The 21,607-nt window shown below is 32.3% G+C and overlaps 1 pseudogene; it reads left to right on the forward strand.

The window, feature by feature from the left end:
- The first annotated feature begins 5,827 nt into the window (after positions 1-5,827).
- LOC132803409 (RCC1 domain-containing protein RUG3, mitochondrial-like) lies at positions 5,828-19,820 on the forward strand (annotated as a pseudogene).
- Positions 19,821-21,607: the final 1,787 nt, after the last annotated feature.

The following is a 21,607-nucleotide window of genomic DNA, read 5'->3' on the forward strand; positions in this document are numbered from 1 at the left end:
GAAAGCAGAACAGGAGAGAGAAAAAGATATTGAGTAGGGAGATGCTCAAACACTAGAAGCTACAGGACCATCACAATAGTAAAATTATGGTACACCTCTCTGAAGATTTGAACGAGGCTATGTTCCATCAAAGGGATATCCAGAATCTCAATATATTCTTCTCATTGAACAAGGGGAGTCAAAGAATTTCCAGGAAGCTAATTCTCATCAAGATAAAGAAAAATGGCTGCATGCAATGCAAGATGAGATGGAGTCTTTGCAGAAGAACCACACTTATGAGTTGGTTGAGCCTCCAAAAGGAAAGAAAGCTCTAAAGAACAAATGGGTATTTAAGCTAAAAAAAGATGGCAACGGACGGGTGGTAAAACATAAAGCTCAATTGGTCGTCAAAGGTTTCCTTCAGAGGAAAGGAATTGACTTTGATGAGATTTTCTCACCAGTGGTGAAGATGACTTCGATACGAGTTATTCTTGGTTTAGTAGACTATTTAGACCTAGAGCTTAAACAGATGGATGTAAAAACTACATTTCTTCATGGTGATCTACATGAAAAAATTTACATGGAGCAGCTAGAAGGTTTGAGGTTTCAAGAAAAGAGAACTTTGTTTACAAGCTAAAGAAGAGTTTATATGATCTCAAGCAAGCACCTAGGCAGTGGTACAAGAAGTTTGACTCTTTTATGGTGAGTCAAGGATACAAAAGATAGACGCAGACTAGTGTATTTATATTTAGAGATTTTCAAATGGAAAATTCATTGCGCTTTTGCTGTATGTCGACGACATGTTGATCGTTGGACAAGATGCAATGAAAATTAGTCAACTGAAGAAGGAAATTTCCAAGTCATTTGATATGAAGGACTTGGGACCAACTCAACATATTTTAGGAATACAAATAACTCGAGATATATAGGAAGAACCACAAGTTATGGCTATTTCAAGAGAAGTATGTCGAACAAGTGATAAAGAGATTTGGCATGGAGAAGGCCAAACCAATCAGCATTCCATTAGCAAACCATTTTAAGTTGAGCAAGAGATCATGTCCCTTATCCAAAGTATAGATAGAAAAGATGGCTTCAGAGCCTTATTCTTCAGCAATGGGAAGTCTAATGTATGCAATGGTGTATACTAGACTTGACATTACTCATGCAGTTGGTATCGTGAGCAAATTTCTTTCAAATCCTAGAAAGGAACACTGGAAATTAGTCAAGTGGATTCTCAGGTATCTTAAGGGTATATCAAAAGTATACTTATGTTACAGGGGAGGTGATCTAGTTCTACATGGCTATATAGATGTAGATATGGCCGGAGATCTTGATAGTAGGAAATCTACTTTATGTTGTATTTACACTTTTGCTGGAGGAGCTATGTCATGGCAATCAAGATTGTAAAAGTGTGTAGCTTTATCCATGACAGAAGTGGAGTACATTGCTACAATGGAAGCGGATAAGGAGATGACGTGGTTAAAGCGTTTACTCCATGAACTGGGCATTAAGAAAAATGACTATAAGATACATTGTGACAGCCAGAGTGCTATGGATTTGAGCAAGAACTCAATGTATCATTCTCGGACAAAGCATATTGATATCCATTATCATTAGATAAGCGATGTGACTAAACATAAATTGTTTAGATTGGTGAAGATTCACAAAAAGGAGAATCCAACAAATATGTTTACAAAGGTTGTCACACCAGAGAAGTTGGAGTGTGTAGAAACATAGTTAGTTTAGATGGTGGGTGACCATCAAGTTTTTGAAATGCGGCTGGAGGGGGAGAATTGTGGGGGTTCAGCCCTTTTCTCCTAAAGCCCGGTCCATTAGAGTTTTTTCAACCCTAGAGAGCATATAAATAGATGCTCAATTTCAGTCTTATATAACATAACACACAGTATAGATAATATAGGTTTTGAGACTCCACGAGAGAGCTTAAGAGAAGGTTTTTTTTTTTTTTTTTTTTTTTTGTATATAAATTTCATAGTTATAATACATCTTTTTCTTCTCAATTTTTGTGCTTTTGTCTCTGTTTATTTTTCTATATTAGTATTGTGTGTTTTTTGGTGATCAAAGGATCACAACAAAGCTCCCACAATACTGAAAATGTTCAAAAAGGAAAACATAAGAAAAAATATATATTTGAACCACACGTTTCTAGCATGGTAATTATAAGTATAACTTTTTTCCTAACAATTATAAATATATTTACCTCCCCAAATGTAGAGCTTCTCCTAGAATGAATAATCCCATTACAGCTACTAGAATTGTGGATAATGGTCTAAAAGCTGTCACAAAAACTGGACCTTTCATCTGTATTGCTAAAGGTTGAACATATATTGTGAGCCAGATATCATAATTCCCTACCCAAAAAAATAAATAATAATTTTTTTTTTAGTAAAAGAAAACTCAAAGTTACAAAAATGTTACAAATGCACCATATATAAATGTATAGATATTAACGATATATATTCAGATTTTCACACTATAAACAGGAGCAAGAAGTGTGATTTTCCATGACAGCCTCCAGGATGATGCTTTGTGATTCAGAATTGGTGTTAGGAGTGTTGAGAGTAAAGCTCCTGATAAGCCTGTTAATGATGTAAGGGTTATTGGTGCTGGATACAGTTTGATTGTTCTTATCTGCATCAAACAAGTATGAGTCACAGTTAATAATTTACATATGAAAATTAAGAATTATATATATATACAAATTTATAAAATGTAATAGTTAATTTTATAGGACCAAAAAATTATTTTGCATAACCAATTCTCTGTTTGATGACAATCAACAGTAAGAATTAATGATTCCGTGCCATTTCATAATATCTTTGTTAGAGAAAATTAATACAAGCATATATATATATATATATATATATAAAATAGACACAACACTTTTTTAGATGACTTAAAACAGAGATATATTTTCTTAATGAAAGATTTTAGTCCTGAGGAAACATAAAAAAAGAGAGAGTGAGAGAGGGGGACTTAAAGATAATCGGAAGAAAAAGTTATCAGCAGTGGAAACCATAAAATAAAATAAAAATATTTGAAGGACCCGTAAGATGTAGAATGCTGCCATTGGAAAGTATGAAACTACGAGCATGACCGAGCTGTTTATCCAGTCTCTGTCTGAGGTACTTTCGAAATCGTAGTCTCAGGATGGTTTTGATTATGCATTGATATTAAAGTGATGTCCTTCTCTAGTGTCAACAGCACAGAAAATGCAACGATAGTTACTATCACCTTTGGCTGAGCACCATGCTTTGTGATGTCTAATTTCTCCATCCTGAGACAAACCAAGTAAATTTCTAAAAGTTCTTGAAACCTTAAAAACAGTAATAAATGTTTCAAGTTCTTTATATGAACGTAAAGATACACTTGCCGTGGACCTTAATTAATATATTATTGTCATGATCATTATCTAATACATAATTTCTTCGATTAAAGGACTAGCAGTCTGGTGCTGCATATTACAAATTGAACTTAGGTAATACTGGAAGTTACCTGTGTGGCCTGAGTAATAGGTAACAAAACTACAACTGTTTGGCCTGAGTAATTAACTGAATACAACTGCTAGTATAAAGGTAATAGAGGGGATCAAGTTGGTTGTTGCTGATGCAAAAGTTGGTGAACTGTATTGTAATCCTTGCAAAATACAGTGTTCTTCCTAACACAGATCTGAAACAGAAAAGGGGAAAATTAAAGGGAAAAACCAAAACTTCTTGCATTTTTGCCTTACAATGGCTAGCGTTAAAAACATGATCCAATTTGTAAGTAGTCAGCCCCAAGAAGAAGATATTTCACAGACCTAGTAAGCTGATTTTGCTGTCCTTTTTCCTGTTCGAGAAAGATTGGATGTTTAATTAGGCATATTTTCTCCTTTGCATTGGTGCAAACACGATTATTGTAATCAAAGCTTAACCATCAGACAAATAATATTGAACTCGGTGCTGGAACAATATTTGATGCTCATGGTTTTTATGTTTGACTTGATAAATATAGCCCAAGTGCCATATGTGTCCAATATATATATATATATATTTTTTTTCACAGAATATATGCCAAAATAGATGGCCATGCATGGTTAAGCAACTTTTTGATTGCAATCCAACATGGGAGAAGCACAAAGACAAAAGGTGTTAAAGTATTTTTTCATGGTTTATAATATTAAGTTTAACTAATAAATATGATGTAATATTTAAATTAAATTTGTCACTAGTAAATCAAAGGGGCATATATATATATATATATATATATGTGCTTGTCAGAGAATTCTCTGAATGTAGGAATATTCTAATATACCATATATATTATAGCATTTTAGAATTTTCAAGAACAATGCTACGTAATGAAAAATCAGAAGTAAAACAGTTTGGATCAAAACACAAATCATTAATTAACAATGAGATCAGCAAGTTATTATTTTTGGAATATAGAAAAAAATTAATTACAAACATAGAAAGTATTACCTAAAGCTATACATAAAAAGTACATACAAAAGAAGAGAATAATCTGAGAAAAGTAGTTAAGTATATAGAAAGTAAAATTTGAAAATTGTAGCAAGGGAAACCAAAGAAAAGTTTATAACAGAAAACCTTTCAAAAGTGAGTGCTAGAGGAGCAGTAGCCAGAGTTCCAAAAATATTTCCATAGACCACAAGGACCTACTGACTCATTCCTTCGACTAAAGCAACCTTACAGACCATATTGTAGCATGCATAGCAAATATTAGCATATATGCAGAGGAGATATGGTCTACATTCTTCAATCAATTTTCTTCCCCACACTAGTACTCTCTCATCCTCTTCGTCCATCTCTTTTTGCTTTCTGCATATTCATTCTTTTTAAGTTATAAAGTATCCTGTTTTATATATACCAACTACTACTTCTGTGGAGACAAATGTGAAACTAAAATGACATTGATGGAGATGGCGGGTTTTGATGAAGTGCCAACCAAAATGCATGAATGAGTCAATGAATATCTCACATCTAATATAAGTGGTTTCATGAGTAGGATCACTAATCTGTATTTACTAAATTATGCTAGCCCATCAGAGGATGGACAATCACAGCTTGTGCGGTATAAGTTGCACTTTTGCCTGTATATGAGCCATGAGGGAGTTCGAGTGTATGACAGATTTATACATACATATATATATATATATATACACACACATTTGGCCCTGCATACATGCATTTTCTTGTTTTCTTTTTGCTTTTTTTACAAAAATAATAAACTTTTGTTTATTTACGTAGATATTTAAAAAGAAAATAGAATTCTGGGTTAAATATGTTCTAAAATTATCATATCTGACTTGAATATAGAATATAACACATTTAAAGGAATGTTCTTTATTAAGTCCAAAACTGTTAAATTCATAGTATTTAACTAATTTTAAAAAAAAAAAAAATCTGTCAAGCTGTCAACCTTTGTTTAATGTGAATGGAGATCTATAATTTCTTTTTCTTTTTTTTTCTCATTTATATTCTTTATCTTTATTTAAACAGAAAAGTTTTTTTTTTTTTCCTCTACTTAGTTTATTATTATTCTTTTTTAATGTTTTTAAATGAAGTACTATCAACGGTGAACAATAATAAAGGACTGAAAATCTGGATCCGTATAATGCAATAATATTTTCCTTAATGCAGATGAATATAGGAGAGAATGTGAAATTTTTGGGAAGACTTTTCTTTTTTTCTTTTTTTCTTTTTTTTTTTTTGGCTAAAAAATTTTGTTGGAAGACATTGTGGGAAAGAAAACTTTGGTCTGAAATAAATGATAACAGTAAAAAGAGAGGGATAATATGGGTTTTTGTTTTGGGCCCTTAACGAAAATGTCATTTGGACTGGTGATGATGACGATAATGTTAAACCCATTTTCTAAAACCCCCAAAGCTGAAGCATTGCGTTTTCTCTCTCTCACTCAATACTCTCAGCCTCCATCGAAACGATGATTTGGGGGAGAAAAGTGTCATTGAATCGGAAATATGATGAAGTTGTTTCTTTGTCTTCGCCATTGCTCTTTTTCAACTCTCACCCTCCAAATTTCTTCTCCATTTTCCACCGCCGCCGGCGCCAGCGGAAATGTACCAGTCCTCTACAAACCCAAAACCGGCGACGGAACCGGTACCACCACTACCACGACTCTCCAATTGCTCTCTTGGGGCAGAGGTGCATTGGGACAGGTCGGCGGTGGTATCGAAGAGATCCGGCTCTACCCGACCTCAGTTGCCAACCTCCTCATTCCCTCCTCTTCATTCGCTATTTCTCCACCTCCCGGACGAATTTCTCTGGCCAATGGAACGAAAGCGGATAATATTCATGGTGGTGGTGTTGTGGAGGTGGGAATTTGTTGTGGGTTATTCCACTCGTCGTTGCTTGTTGATGGTAAGTTTTGGATATGGGGCAAAGGAGATGGTGGTCGACCTGGGTTTGGCCATGAGAATTCTTTGTTTGTGCCGACCGTGAATCCCCATTTGGATTCTGTCCGCCGTGTGGCTCTTGGTGGGTTGCATTCCGTTGCACTCACTTTAGGCGGCCAGGTTTCACTTGGTCAGTAACATAGTAAGAAAATTGTATTTCGTTTATTTATTTGCACATCTCGTTTCCTCGACTTCGCATTAGTTATTGATTTTACTAACTTTATATGATAGCTTTCCCTGTTGAATCATATGAAATTTAACTTCAGTGGGCACATACATATTACCAACATATACTGTTTATAAAATTTTATGTTGTAGCTTGCGACTATTAGTTGTTTTGATATGTTATCATACCCTTTTCGGCATATTTTAATAATCGAGCATCAAAGGATACTTAAGATCCAGTTGCAGATGTTAAATTCACAAATCAAATATTTTCAGTTAGAATATTAAATACTTTTTTATTTTTTAGCTGAACTAAAAAGGCGGAGTATTTGTTATATTATGACAATTTATAAGGGTTGGAGATGAAATGGTGCTGAAAAAATTTTGGCGGTATTGATGGATTATTAGAGGTTAATTCATTTTTGGACAGTGTGGTATAAATATGAAGAACCGTTGCATAGAGAAGTTCTATGAATTTAGCCCTACGAACTTATTCCATGTTACCTTTTTGAGTCCTTTTTTCTTTCTTCAATCTCTTTGTCATGATGTCAAAACTTCCTAATATTTTTGTACAGATGTAGGTCTCATAATTCTTTTATTTTATTTTTTTTAATCTATTTTACAGCTTTGCCCATTGTCCTGAATACTTCACAATTTAATTTTGACATTGTTTTTCTTACTGATATAACCTTCTATGTTTACCAAAGTGCAAAGATTCTTCACTCATGACTCTAGGTTTGTCTTATTTGCTGCTATAATTTTAAGTATAGTATGTCTTGTTTGACTTGAATATGTTTCTGGTTCTCCCCAGTTCATGATTTTATTGTTAAAGATGAAGTTTGCAGGGGTTATGGCGGTTTTGGTGCACTCGGATATTCTGTTTATCATAGAGAACTGTTCCCTAGATTAGTGGAAGGTCCATGGAATTACAAAATATGTCATATCGCAACAAGTGGGACACATACTGCAGCAATTACAGAAGCAGGTTTGTTGATTTTGTGTTTTATTATTTGTAATGCTAACCTCAGCTCAGAGTTGACTGATGTGTCTAGGACTGTGGTTGCTGTTTCCTGTAATTTGAAGTTCTTTAAGTTTTTTGATATCCATGGACAAAAGATTCTGCATGGGGTGTAGCTTAATCAATGCCATGTTAACTGTCTGTCACATTTCAAAAAAATCTTATAATTTAGCTGCTTCTATGGAGCTTATGTTTTGCTTCTCTCACAATTTTCTCAAATCTTTCTGCCACAACTTCCTTTTTTTTATAGTTTTATTATTATTTTATTGTTATCTGGGTTTATTTCTCCTAATTATTACTACTATCAAAGTTATGGATTTCTAATGCCCTGTGTTGCATTAAATAAATGGAGTTACACCATTGGTAATTGGTTTCCTGAACATAGGATTGTGTAAAATGATATATTACTTGATATTACTATCTCCCTGAATTTTTTGAAATATTCTTTCTCAATTTGTTTTAAAGAGTCATGGTATAAAGTATATTGGGAACATAAGAGTAAGAAATCTTAAATTTGGTTAGAAAGTTTGAATCTGAGGATAAATTTGGTTAAAAAAATTGAATCCTAGGAGCAGCTACCTTTTAGAATTTGTTATATCAAAATAATCTAAACAAATCAAGAACACTGGTATAGTTTCATTAAATTTCAGAAAGTGGTAGAAAAAGGAGGAGAACGAACGAACAATTCATACATTATATATCTCTGAAAAGTGGATAAAGGGTTAAATTGTTTGAATGAAGAAAGAAGCGAGTAGAAGTGGAAGACAACTAAATAGACATCAAAGGTGTGGGCGTATGGGGCTTACCGCTAAACCAACCTCACTTGTCAAACAGGATCTAAAGATGAATGTACTGATTTGTAATGACTGAATAGATACATAAAAATATAAGAATTTGTAGTTGTTGGCCCAAAAGGAATGTAAGGAAGAATTAAGAATTAGTAGATGATGGCCTAAAAGGAATATAAAGAGGAATAAACCATAGTACTGTGGATGGTAAATGAAGTAAAAAGAGGTTAAGAAATATGGAGCAAGTAAATAATGGACTAAAACCGATGAACAGAATATGAGATGAATTTATTACTGGTATTGTAAGTATGCTGCAGATTAAATTCTTTCTTCCTTCCTTTTGTTTTGTACACATCTATAATAGTTTCTGAAAAGTGGATTTATTAGGTAATTATTTCATAAACTAAGTTTGTTTTGTTGACATATCTGGCTATTATTGTTGAATATAGAGTTTGTTTTGTTGACATGTCTGGCTATTATTGTTGAATATAGAGGAGCTTTATACTTGGGGTCGAGATGAAGGAGATGGTAGATTGGGTTGGTCCTGTTCGGGGCCCAAATGAGGGTGGTGGGCTTAGTGTCCCCTCCAAAGTGAAAGCAGTAACTGTTCCTGTGACTGCTGTTTCTTGTGGGGGATTTTTCACAATGGCACTAACAGAAGATGGGCAGATTTGGAATTTGGGAGGTAAGTGCATTTATCCTTATGTGTTTTGTTTTTTGTGTTTCCTTTATCTATTTTTTTTCACTTTGTATGGGTCAAATAGATTTTGCCATCTTAGAGACTTTGACGGAAGCAGAGACATGTTGACATCATTTTTTGGTTTTTTTCGACTCAGCAAACTCTAACTACGAGCTCGGAAGAGGAGATAAGGTTGGTGGATGGAAACGACAACCAATTTCTGGTCTTGAAGATGTTCGTATCATAGAGATTGCAAGCGGTGGATATCACTCTCTTGCTTTAACTGGTACAGTGGCAGCAAAATCTTATTTCAGATGCAACTGTTTAAATAGATTCCAGGAGCATTCATGTGTGTATTCGTGGTTAGTTTTTTGAATGTTTGTATCTTATTTTTGGTGCTTTGGTGATAATGAATTTTAGATAAGGGAAGGTACTTTCATGGGGTCATGGTGGGCATGGTCAGTTGGGGTATTCTTCCATCCAAAATCAGAAAATACCTGCAGTGGTTGAGGCATTAGCTGCTGATCGTATTGTCTATATTGCTTGTGGAGGTTCATCTTCAGCAGCAATAACAAGTAAGATGGTTTCTCTCTCTTTAATAACATACTCTATCTAGGTATTAAAAGGACCTTATTTTTCTTTGTTCTAGTATTTGCTTTGCATATTTCAATTGTAAATAGCACCAGAGATTTCAGAGGTGTTGAAATCTCATGATACCACTTGAATGTCAAGGAGGAATAGAAATATTTCTTCTGAATAAATAGAAATATTTGACATCTTAAGTCATTTGAGAAAGTACGTGTTTTATGGTGTGGGGAATATCTTCAAATCATTATTGTCTTTTAATGATAGGACAGATGTAATATACTATGAACTATTCCTATTTGCATGTATAAAACTAGGAAGGTAACATTTACAGTTCCTAACATATACATTAATGTATCAGGATAAGTTTTAACCAAATTGAGTCTTGTCCAACTGTACTTGCCGCAATCTTTTATCTAGAAGGGGACAGCAGATTAATCGGTATTCATGTTCCTTCATAGACTTTAAGTTGGTTTGGTATGGGTCAGGGACTGTAAAATCCAATCCAACCTTAGATCTGGTCCAAACTAATCCAGAAAGAATTTAGACCTAAGTCATAATTTCAGCTTATTTATTTGAGGCGGCTGGGGGTTTTCTTTAGAATAATAAAATTTCTGGTTGCATATTATATAACAAGGTCAAGGTTGAGTAATAGTTTTGACTTCACAACAAACTCCTAAACTTAATTTTGTCCTAGTTTGTTGGCATTTATGTTGTCTAAAGTTAGTTGAAGGTGCTGTTTCTTCGACAGATGAAGGAAAGTTGTTTATGTGGGGAAATGCCAAAGATTCTCAACTAGAAGTCTCTAGGCTGCCGGAGGTACAACCACGTCCTGTTGAAGTCAAGTTTCTAATGGAGGATGATGAATTGGGACCACATAATGTGCTCTCTGTTGCTTTTGGTGCATCTCATGCTATGTGTTTAGTATCGTGGTGAAGTTTCTGAAGATGATTCCCTGGGTGGAATCATTTGTAATCTGCAGTAACAAATCAATCACAATTTAGCTGAAATTCGGGTATTGAGCTCCTTTGATGCTATAATGATCATACTTCAGCTGAGAAATATGTCACAACTGCAAGTTGAGAAATGATCTAGACAATGCAGCATTTAGAAGGTGGAAGTGCATATTTGTGCAGAAGTTGTTGCCCCTTGCAGATGCTCCTTCGTTAATGGATTCAAACTTGGACCTCTGTGCTTTTCATGCTACTTTCTGTGGCTCGGAATCACAGTGCCACAGAAAGGAACTAGACCTCTGTGCTTTACACAAGGAAGGTTGTAGGCCATTCCCCTGTATAGAACTACTGAGCTGCCTGATCTCCATATAACTAGACCTCCAGTTTTAGTCTGAAAGATGACATAGGATAATCAATATACAAAAAGAGAGCAAACTTATATCTAAATTCAAAATATTTCATATGGTGTGGGTCAATTAAGCTTAATGTAGAAGCATGGTTTTAGAAGCTCCAAATCATGAACATGGTACTGCAATTTACTTAAGGAAACAATAGAATTAACTAACCTCTAAAAGATCATGGGTCCTTTTTATGTCAAGTGAAAGAGGCTCTTCGAGCTTCAACTTCACCACTTCATCCAACTTCCACTTCTCATGAATGGTTTCTACCAATTCCTGGGTAATACCTTTAACCACTTTTAGTTCTCTCCAGGAGTCTCAAAGAAACATTCCTCAATCTCTGCAACTTGTGCTCCGGAGTCATTTACCCTGCCAACTCGGTGTTGCTTTTCCTCCTCCAACTCCCTTTTTTCCCTTCCTCATAATCCAATTTCGCTCCTCTTTGATAGTTCACCAGCTGAATGGCTAGAATCCAAATGGTAATCCACCATCTATTCTTCCTCGTTCCTACTGTTCTTGCCATGGAAATTTCTCTCTCGGAGAACGAAGTTTCGCAGCCCATTTATCCTGGATTTGCTCAAAAAAGCTTGGCGTGGGTTTTCTATTCTTCTTCTTAGTGATTTCAAAGTCTACCTTTTTAACTCGTTGGGGGTGTTGCTGGGTGTCAACTTGGACCGACTGGTAAGAAGAGGAAACTCTGAATTTAAGAGCTCTACAAGTATTAGAGGAGTGGGGCTGCGAGTGGAGAAGAAGGAAATAGAGAGAGTGGGAAGAAGAGGAAGAAGAAGAAGTAGAGGGATTATTCGGTGGAAATGAAGAGAGCGCCATGGGTACAATGGATAGCTACTAAATATCTATTTAGAATCGTTGCTGCTTGGGTTATATTATGACGAGCTAGATTCTTTTGACACTGAAACTGGTTCACCATGATTAAGATATATGCATTGACGATGGGTATGGTACTAGGATTTTTAAAAACAATAATAAGATAGTTCTATATGATATGAATATGCTTCTATAGGGTGAAGAGTTTAAAGTGGTATTTCATATGCTAATCTAGATGCAACTCTGTTTTCATGGTAGTGCTAACGCTAACAGATGGATTTAGGAAATTTTATTGTACAAGTGTTGTTCACCTCTGTTTGGTACAGAACAAACTGCCTCAATTTACTTAAGAATCTTTTAATTTTTAAAAGAAAAGAGAAGGGATTTAGAGGTGCAAGAGTAAAGAAGTTGAAAAGTGTTTGGATTAATCCACCATTTGACAATGAATGACAATAAGTAAACAGTGCACAAAGGAGAAAGAGAGGAGGGAGGGTGATAGATAGAGACTGAATTGAGGGTTGACTTGTATGCTTTCTCCTGTTGTTTTTTGGGTTGACTTGTACGTCCTCTGTTTTTAGATCTATGTGCTGCACCAAGAAATCATCTACTCTCATTTTCTGTTTGCTTTTTTGTCCTATGCTTCTTTGACATGTTAGATTTAAATCATGCTTTACATCTCCTATTTATTTCTTGTGCACTCTTCCTATAATTTTACATGGGTTAAAATCTATGTTTTCCCCTTTGATTTGTCAAATTTTTTTCATTTGGAAATGGATTCCTTTTTCTGACACACATTGTTTTATTTTCTATCAAAAAGAATGACAATAGGTTACCAAAGAAATAATCTAAATTGCTTGATTTTGTTTTGCTAGATAAAGTGGTTGTCAATCACCATATAAGTAGTTCCAATTGATTCTGCTTCTTTACTTTGTGGACGGTGATGGTATATTTTCATTATAGAGAAAAAAAAGAAAAAAGAAAAAAAGGGGTCTCTCTGTGCCCTTTTGATTGGTATTATGTCCCACTATCCCTTCGTTACCTACATTTGGTTTGTATAGTTAATTATTTGAGTGTCATGGCTTAGATGTTCATAAGTGGGAATCCAATTTCTTTGCATTGTTTTAGTTGGAACAAGAGGAACAGTTGAGCAACAGGGCATTATATAAATATTTCTTTTTCAGAGTTGGAGGATTTTGTAGGCTGAGCTACAGCATATACGGTTCTTTTGTTGTGACTTTACAAGTTATTGCTTAGCCTTGTTAATATTGTACCGTGTACATCTCTCATGACATCTGAAAGTAGCCTACCTTATCTTACTGTCTGAGAACTAGAGTTTATTAATTAGATTAACCAAGTTTGATTGTACTGTATTTGCTACATTTGCAGTTGATTGTTATTATTATTCTTGGTCATATTTGGTGCTATGGCCAATAATCTGCAAATGTTGGTATAATCTGTAAGTACGAGATACATTAAAATAGACACTTAACTTAAAGTGATATTACATTTGTACAAAAAGGAACATATTTAGCTTCATATATGCATAGTGATTGCCAGTAATATGTTGATACTTGCATATGGCCAACACTTGCTATATCATAACCGGAGCTAGAGATTCTTTTGACAACGGGATATGCATTGATAATGGGTATGGTACTAGGATTTTTAAAACGATATTTAGATAGTTCTATATGATATGAATATGCTTCTATAAAGTGAAGAGTTTAAACTCGTATTTCATATGCTAATCCAAATGCAACTCTGTTTTCATGTAGTGCTAACACTAACAGATGGATTTAGGAAATTTTATTGTACAAGTATCGTTCACCTCTGTTTGGTACAGAACAAACTTCCTCTATTTCCTTAAGAATCTTTTAATTTTAAAAGCAAAGAGAAGGGTGAAAAGTTGAAAATGTAGTGGTGCAAGAGTAAAGAAGTTGAAAAGTGTTTGGATTATTCTATCATTTGACAATGAATGACAACACGTAAAAGTGCACAAAGGAAAAAGAGAGAGGAAGAGTGATTTGGTAGAGACTGGATTGGGAGTTGACTTGTGTGCTTTCTTCTGTAGTTTTTTGGGTTGACTTGTATGTCCTCTGTTTTTAGATCTATGTGCTTCACCAAGAGATCATCTACTCTCATTTTATGTTTGCTTTTTTGTCCTATGCTTCTTTGACATGTTAGATTTCAATCACGCTTTACATATCTTATTTATTTCTTGTGCACTCTTCCTATATTTTTACATGGGTTGAAATCTATGTTTTCCCTTTGATTTGTCAATTTTTTTTCATTTGGAAATGGATTCCTTTTTCTTTGACACATTGTTTATTTCTATCACAAAGAATTTATAGGTTACAAAAGAACTAATCTAAATTGCTTAATTTTGTTTTGCTAGAGAAATTTGCTGTCAAACACCATAAAAGTAGTTCCAATTTATTCTGCTTGTTTACTTTGTGGACGGCGATGGTATATTTCCATTATAGTGAACAAAAAAAGGGTGTCTCTGTGCCTTTTTGATTGTTATTATGTACGATATCCCTTCAATACCGCCATTTGGTTTGCATAGTTGATCATTTGAGTGTCATGGCTTAAATGCTCATAAGTGGGAATCCAATTTCTTTGCATTGTTTTAATTGGAACAAGAGGAACGGTTGAGCAACAGGGCATAAAATAAATATTTCTTTATCAGAGTTGCAGAATTTTGTAGGCCGAGCTAAGCATATACAGTTCTTTTGTTGTGACTTTACAAGTTATTGCTTAGCCTTGTTAATGATGTACCGTGTACATCTCTTATGACATCTGAAAGTAGCCTACCCCATCTTACCGTCTGAGAACTAGAGTTTATTAGTTAGATTAACCAAGTTTGATTGTACTGTATTTGCTACATTTGCAGTTGATTGTTATTATTATTCTTGGTCATATTTGGTGCTATGGCAATTACATATCTTTGGGATACAACATTTCTAAAGGCCTAGGTCTATAATCAATTACTTTTTGCACTCATTTTCCTTCTCTGCCCGATTAGTTTTAGTTTTTAATATTTCACTGTTTCCTTCCATAGATAATAAGCTGGAAGGTTGGCTTGGCTACACAAGTGCTCTGCAACCAAACATCAGTAAGTCCCAGGGTTGCAAGTTTGACTTCAGAGGCATGGAAGAAGGTGAGCGGGTAAAGAAAGCTACTTCTATAAATGGAGTTTAATTCCAACTGTATGTATATATTGTTTGTTTTTATGCATACACACATCTTGTAGTATTTTCTTACTCCATAATTTCTTGAAAACAAATCTCTTTCTTCGTATTTACTATTTTTAAAATTGTGCAGCTTTTTCCAACTCCAACTCATTTCATTATGGTCATGGAATATGCAGCAAGCTAGAGGAGGACTGACTTTGGGAAGAGTATGCAATTTTGATATATTCAGTAAGTACGAAGTACATTAAAATGGATGGTTAAATTATAAAGATACTAAAATTTTTTTATCCATGAAATTTTTGTCCAGGATTTTCGGGAGACAACATCTTGGCCCAGAACAATCTCGAACAAAATTGTTCTGGATAGTAGAATTAATCTATAAAGATATCTTACTCTAGCACACACACAAAATATATATATATATATATATATATATATTTAGCCTCATACATTACACCTACACCTGCAATGCTGTGTTCATGTTGCCAAACCTTTTGCCTTTTTCTTTCTGTTTATTCTAAGATTATGAAATTTTATGGCAGCAATACAACTGCATATATGCATGGTGTGACTCTCGCTCTGCACATTTGGTGGAGCCATTTGTTATTACAATATCGACTGTCACTACGATAAATTGATAAGTGGAAGTGACATGCATGGGATGACATGGCGTACCCGTTACACTACATGTAAGTACTTTCTTCACTTTTCTAGTTTGATTTCAGTATCTAATTGCTGAGATACAGTCGTATGCTCCACTGAATCTTTCTCTTTCTCTTTCTCCTTTCCCCAAATAATTATCAACAGAGCACCTATTATACTGTATTAATTGTAAACCCAGTAAACATTCATCAGAAATATATTGAGACTACATAAGATATTAACAATAAAATAAAATAAAGAGTGAATTTCATCCATGTCCGTCAGATTCAATGAATACTTAGACCTTGAAGTTTGAAATATCATCATGACTTAGCTCCATAAAGTTCAAACTTTGTTTGGTTCGGCTTATTATAACATAAAAATTTAAAAACTTAAATATTTATTTTTTAAAGTAAAAATTTTAACTTTAGTTATTTATAAATTTCATTTATTTTATTAATTTTATTATTAAATTAATTTATTTTGAAAAAAGTATAAATTTAAAATATAAAAAATATTGTTTATGTATTATAAATAGTTAAAGTGATGAGTATTTATAATATAATTTTTGTATAGATACATATAAATAACAAATTCGAGCTATTCACAAACTTGATTTATTGTTACAAATTGGCTAATGAGCATCATTTCTTATTTAAGCTCGATTTGTTTTCTTCACTAGTTGAGTTTGAGTGAGTTAAATTGAGTGGAGCTCGAGTTGATCATGAGATGCTCGAGTCTATATACAGCCCAACTATATATATATATATATATGTGTATAAATATATATATTCAACTAGGCTTATATAAATTAAAAAGTAAAAAAAGTTTATACCAGGATGATCTAATAATTATATTACTGGTACTAACTTTATTATCTAAAGTTAGCTCCTGAATAGTCAATTCAAGGTATAAACTTAAAAATGTCTTAATAATTGTCTAGATTCATAGACGGTTCATTTGACTTAAATAAGATTTTAATATTTCATCAAATTATATTAGGCCACTAATATATATATATATATATGGGTGTGTGTATGTATCTTGAAGTGATTAAGCTTCATAAAGAAGAGGTTGATTTGATATAAGCTTTATAATATGTAGATTCACCAAGTTATATTGGACCTCCAATAGATATATATATATATATATATATATTTAAATATCAACTCTTAAAGCAATTAAACTTCGTAAAGGAGATGTTAATTTAAACAAGCTTTAATATATATACATTTATAACAACACTAGTGCTATATATAGGTATCAAATTGTTTATTAAAAACTTTTTACCGAATGATGTGATATAGTATTGATGATAAATAGAAGTTGATCCAATATAAGCTTTATTATATATAGATTCTCCAAATTATATCATGCCATTAATATGTATATATATATATATATATTTAAATATCAACTCTTAAAGCGATTAAACTTCGTGAAAGAGAGCTTAATTTAAACAAGCTTTATTATATATAGGTTTATAACAACACTAGTGCTATTTATGGGTACCAAATTATTTATCAAAAACCTTTTACCAAATGATGTGATATGTTATTGATGATATATAGAAGTTGATATGATATAAGCTTTATTATATATAGATTCTCCAAATTATATTAGGCCACCAATATATATCTAAAAATCAACTCTTCAAGCGATTAGATTTGATAAAGGAGAGGTTGATGTGATATAAGCTTTATTATATATAGATTTATTATAACAACACTAGTGCTATTTATAGATGCCAATTTTTTTATTAAATGATTTGACATATTATTGGTGATATATTTATGACAATCTAAATATGAATAAATGAATGAAAAAAAAAATATTAAAATTGGAAGAGGGGGATTGTACATATGTTTGATCTTAACACTTGAAAACGTATTTTTAACGATTTTACCATTAAATTAAATTTATTAATGCAAAATTTATTTGAATTATGATAATTTATATTCTAAAGAGGAAGAAGGTATGTCTTAATCCTACAATCTTATAGTTTGGGTGTGAGGCGTTTTACAATTAGATTTACTTCTCTTGACACATTAATGCACATTGTTTAGTGTGCAATTTGATCACTCTAGCATTATTCATATAACAATATGTTTTTATAATTTTCCAATTAAAAAACAATGGAAAAATAATGCCTAAATTAGAGTAGTTGAGGGCCAGGCTAAATCATTTAGAAAAAAGAAAAAGAAAAAGAAAAAGAGAGAGAGAGAGAGAGAGATCTTTGTATTCTGTGGTACAGGATTTGTCTCCAAGTGGCCACCTAGGAAGCGTCAAATATCATGACTAACACAATTCTCTTAGACGTAGGGTCTCCCATTTTCAAGAAACATAAGACTTTTTTATCAAAAAAAAAAAAAAAAGGAAAAAAAAAAACATGAGACCTTTATGCATCAATCAGCACTTATGACAATTTAATATATTTATCTATATATATATATATATATATATATTAAAATTAACTTGAAAGAGGTAGAAAATTTCAAACAATTTCTTCAAAACCTTTAAAATTTTGATATCTTTTAAATTTTATTCAAAATAATCTAACGTAACGATAAAATTACTACGAAAAAATTTTTCAAACAAAAGTTTTGAAATCAAATAGTCTAATTTTATCTAAAAATAAAAATGTAAAAAAAGAAAAATTGAAGCAAAAGGTATGTCGCTTCAACTTTATAATAGTTCTCAATTTAGATAGTGATAGCTAGCAAGAGTTAAGAAAACGACAAGGAAGCCAAACAACGTTTTCTATTTTAATGTTAGTTACTTGTTCTACTTCTCTCTCTCTCTCTCTCTCTCTCTCTCTCTCCCCTTACACACACGAAGAAGATAAGCACACAAAATATATATATACCTGAATATGACTGTAAAGATGAAGGTAATGGATGGCAGTGTGTTGGCCAGGGTAGATGCAAAAATTACTGTGGTGTATTCTGGCCCCATGCTAGACAAAGTCATCCGTAAAACTGCTTTGAAATAAAAAGTGGAATTTTCAACAAAATTTATAAATATATATATATATATATATATATTTGGTGAATAGGACAATTGAACAATATATTAGCTAATCTACCTATAATCATTTACAAGTGTAAGACAAATTGCTTACCCTAGCAGACCCAAGAAGAAGATGTTTCTAAAGATAAGTATGCTCATTTGATTATTCCTCCAAATTTGGAAACATTTGAAGGTTAGACTAGATTATATGTGCTGTCTATGGTTATAAGTGTATAATGTTATGAATTTAATATCCATGCTCAATTAAAACATGTACAATTAAGTAGGAATTTATTCCACTTAACTTAAATATATGGTAATTAGTAAAGAAAATATACTCAATAAATTAAAAAAAACGATTATTAAGTTTAATTCATGATCATAATTAATTAATTTTCTACTCATAATTAATTAATTTTCTAATCAAAATTAATTTATTCTGCTCAATAATAATATTATTTTAACATATTACATGGGGAAAAAGAAAATGATATGGTATAATCCTTGGAGAGAATAGGGCAACCAAATCGATGGAACAATTTAAACGAGAAAAAGAGAGAAACTTCTTTAAAACCAACGTATTGAGTTTAAATCATGTTAATAATTAGTTAATTTCCTAATCCATATTAATTTATTCTGCTCAATAATAACATTATTTTAGCATATTGCACAATGCTAAGAAAAAAAAAAATTTGATATAGTAGAAATCTTTGGAGAAAGTTGAGCAACCAAATCAATTGTACAAGTTAGACAAGTTGAAAAGGTTTAAGAACTCTTGAATAAAAATTTCAAAAGATTGTCAAGAGCAAGAAAATAAGAGAATTATTAGTTTAAACATTAAGTATTAAAGACAAAATAAATACCTTTCAAAAAGAAATGCAAGGAAAGTAGTAGTAAGAGTTTCAAAAGCATGTCCATAGGCAACAAGCACGTAGACACTCATGCCTTTGTCAAGATAGACCTTGGAGATAATGTTGAAACCCGCATAGCAAACGGCAGAGAATATGCAGAGTAAATATGGTATACACTCTTCACTGGCTACTTCTCTCCTACTTCTTCCTCTCAATACTCCCCCTGCTCCCTCTTCTTCCATATTTGTTTTTGTATGCATTTACTGTCTTCCTTTAAGCTGGAAATTGAATTTCCTTTTTATGTTAGTTGCACAAAATTTTGAACTGGAAAATAATACTTTCTTTTTAACCTTTTTTAAACTTGAAATTTATCGAGAGATATCAATAATTAATTTCAGTATTTTGTTGTTAATGTTTAAAAAAAAAAGGCAAAAAATATAACCATCTAAGTACTGTAGTACATTTTGGGATTACTTCACCTCTCTTCTATTTTTCTTTCTCCAGTGTATTTACACTGCTCAATGATATTAATTTAATTGATATATGCTTCACACCCACAACAGGGTTTGAGATATGCCCACCTTTAAAAACCCATATGCCATTGGCACGAGAATATTTTTAAACTCGATAAATGTTTAAAAATGATATTGCCATGTTATAGTAATATTATTAAATTGTGATGAAGTCCATTTTTTTTTATCAACCAAAAGTAAAATCATAAATTTAAAATAATATATGATTAAATGAGGTTCACATATTTTATTGTTGTAAAATCCAAATAAAAAAATGGAGATGGGTTTGTGGATTCTCTCAAGCTTATATCTCTTTGACAGAATAACATTGATTTTTAAGGATAGTGTCGTTGTTTTGGCGTTCTTGTTCATGGCAATAGATTTTGTCCACCCAAGAAATCTTCAAATGTGGACCTTCTTCATTTAGATTTGTAATGTTGGCTTTCCAAATTGGTAATTGTCTTGTTAGCGTTAATGGTGTTAACGTTGGTTGACATTACTATTAGTAGTCAAATAAAGAAGATTGACAGCATGGAATTTTCTTCATGAACCAACGATTTGTCATCAATTAATGGGAGGGGCCTACCATATTTGCAAATAAATGGTAGAACTGCCCTATTAAATAGTATCTCATAGATATGTTGAAAGTAAATGTTGAATTTGAAGATTCAGTACTTAGAGTTTACATCTTAAGTTTAAAATTCTATTTGATAATATAGAATCCAATTTTCAAAGTGTATAAGAATAAAGATCGATAAAGGAATTGAAGGAAAATTTTAGTGCAGTATTTATTTTTTCCCAAAAAAAGAAAAAAATTGCATGATATGAACCATTTAATTATAATTGTTGTTTAACATTTTATCTGTTTTATCGAAAAAAAAAAAATTTGTGGTCCTTTTTCTATATAAAAGAGAGTGTAATCCTTTTAAAGTTGGTTTTTAATTTAGGTGCATATAAAATTGAAAATCAGATATAATTGCAGGTTAAAAAAGAAAAAAATTGCTAGGAGCTAGTTGGGATAGATAAATATTGATTTGATAGCATTAAATTATTTAAATATAGGATAAATAAAAAGGGTTTTTTGATATGTATATAAGAGATTTAAGGGTTAATGAAAAAGTCAAATACATACCATTATATTAGATTAATGAAAAGTTTAAATTGTGTTAAAAACCTTTGCGTAGGGAGCTTTCCCTATATATGTATATATATATATATATATACACAAGCAATTTTGCAAATATGGACAACATATCCACCAAGGTTCTAGAATGATTTGATCCAGAACTTGTGTATTGATTAGTTGATTTAAAGCCAAATTATATACAACTAAAGTAAAACCTTTAAGAAAAAATTGAAAACCAAATAACCAAAATCATAAACGTTAAAACCAAACTAGCAGCAAGGGAGACATAGCCCAAGATACTTGACCCCTGTTATTAATTCAGTTTGAATTCATAATATTTTAGTTAGAGAAATCCTACAAATATGATAAACACAAAACTGTTTAGATTAGTTAATTAAAAGAGAAATATATTTATTCTTAGTGCAGGATGTTAGTGTTGAAACAGAGTTACCT

The sequence above is a fragment of the Ziziphus jujuba genome, chromosome 4, assembly GCF_031755915.1.
Source record: "Ziziphus jujuba cultivar Dongzao chromosome 4, ASM3175591v1".
NCBI lineage: Eukaryota > Viridiplantae > Streptophyta > Magnoliopsida > Rosales > Rhamnaceae > Ziziphus > Ziziphus jujuba.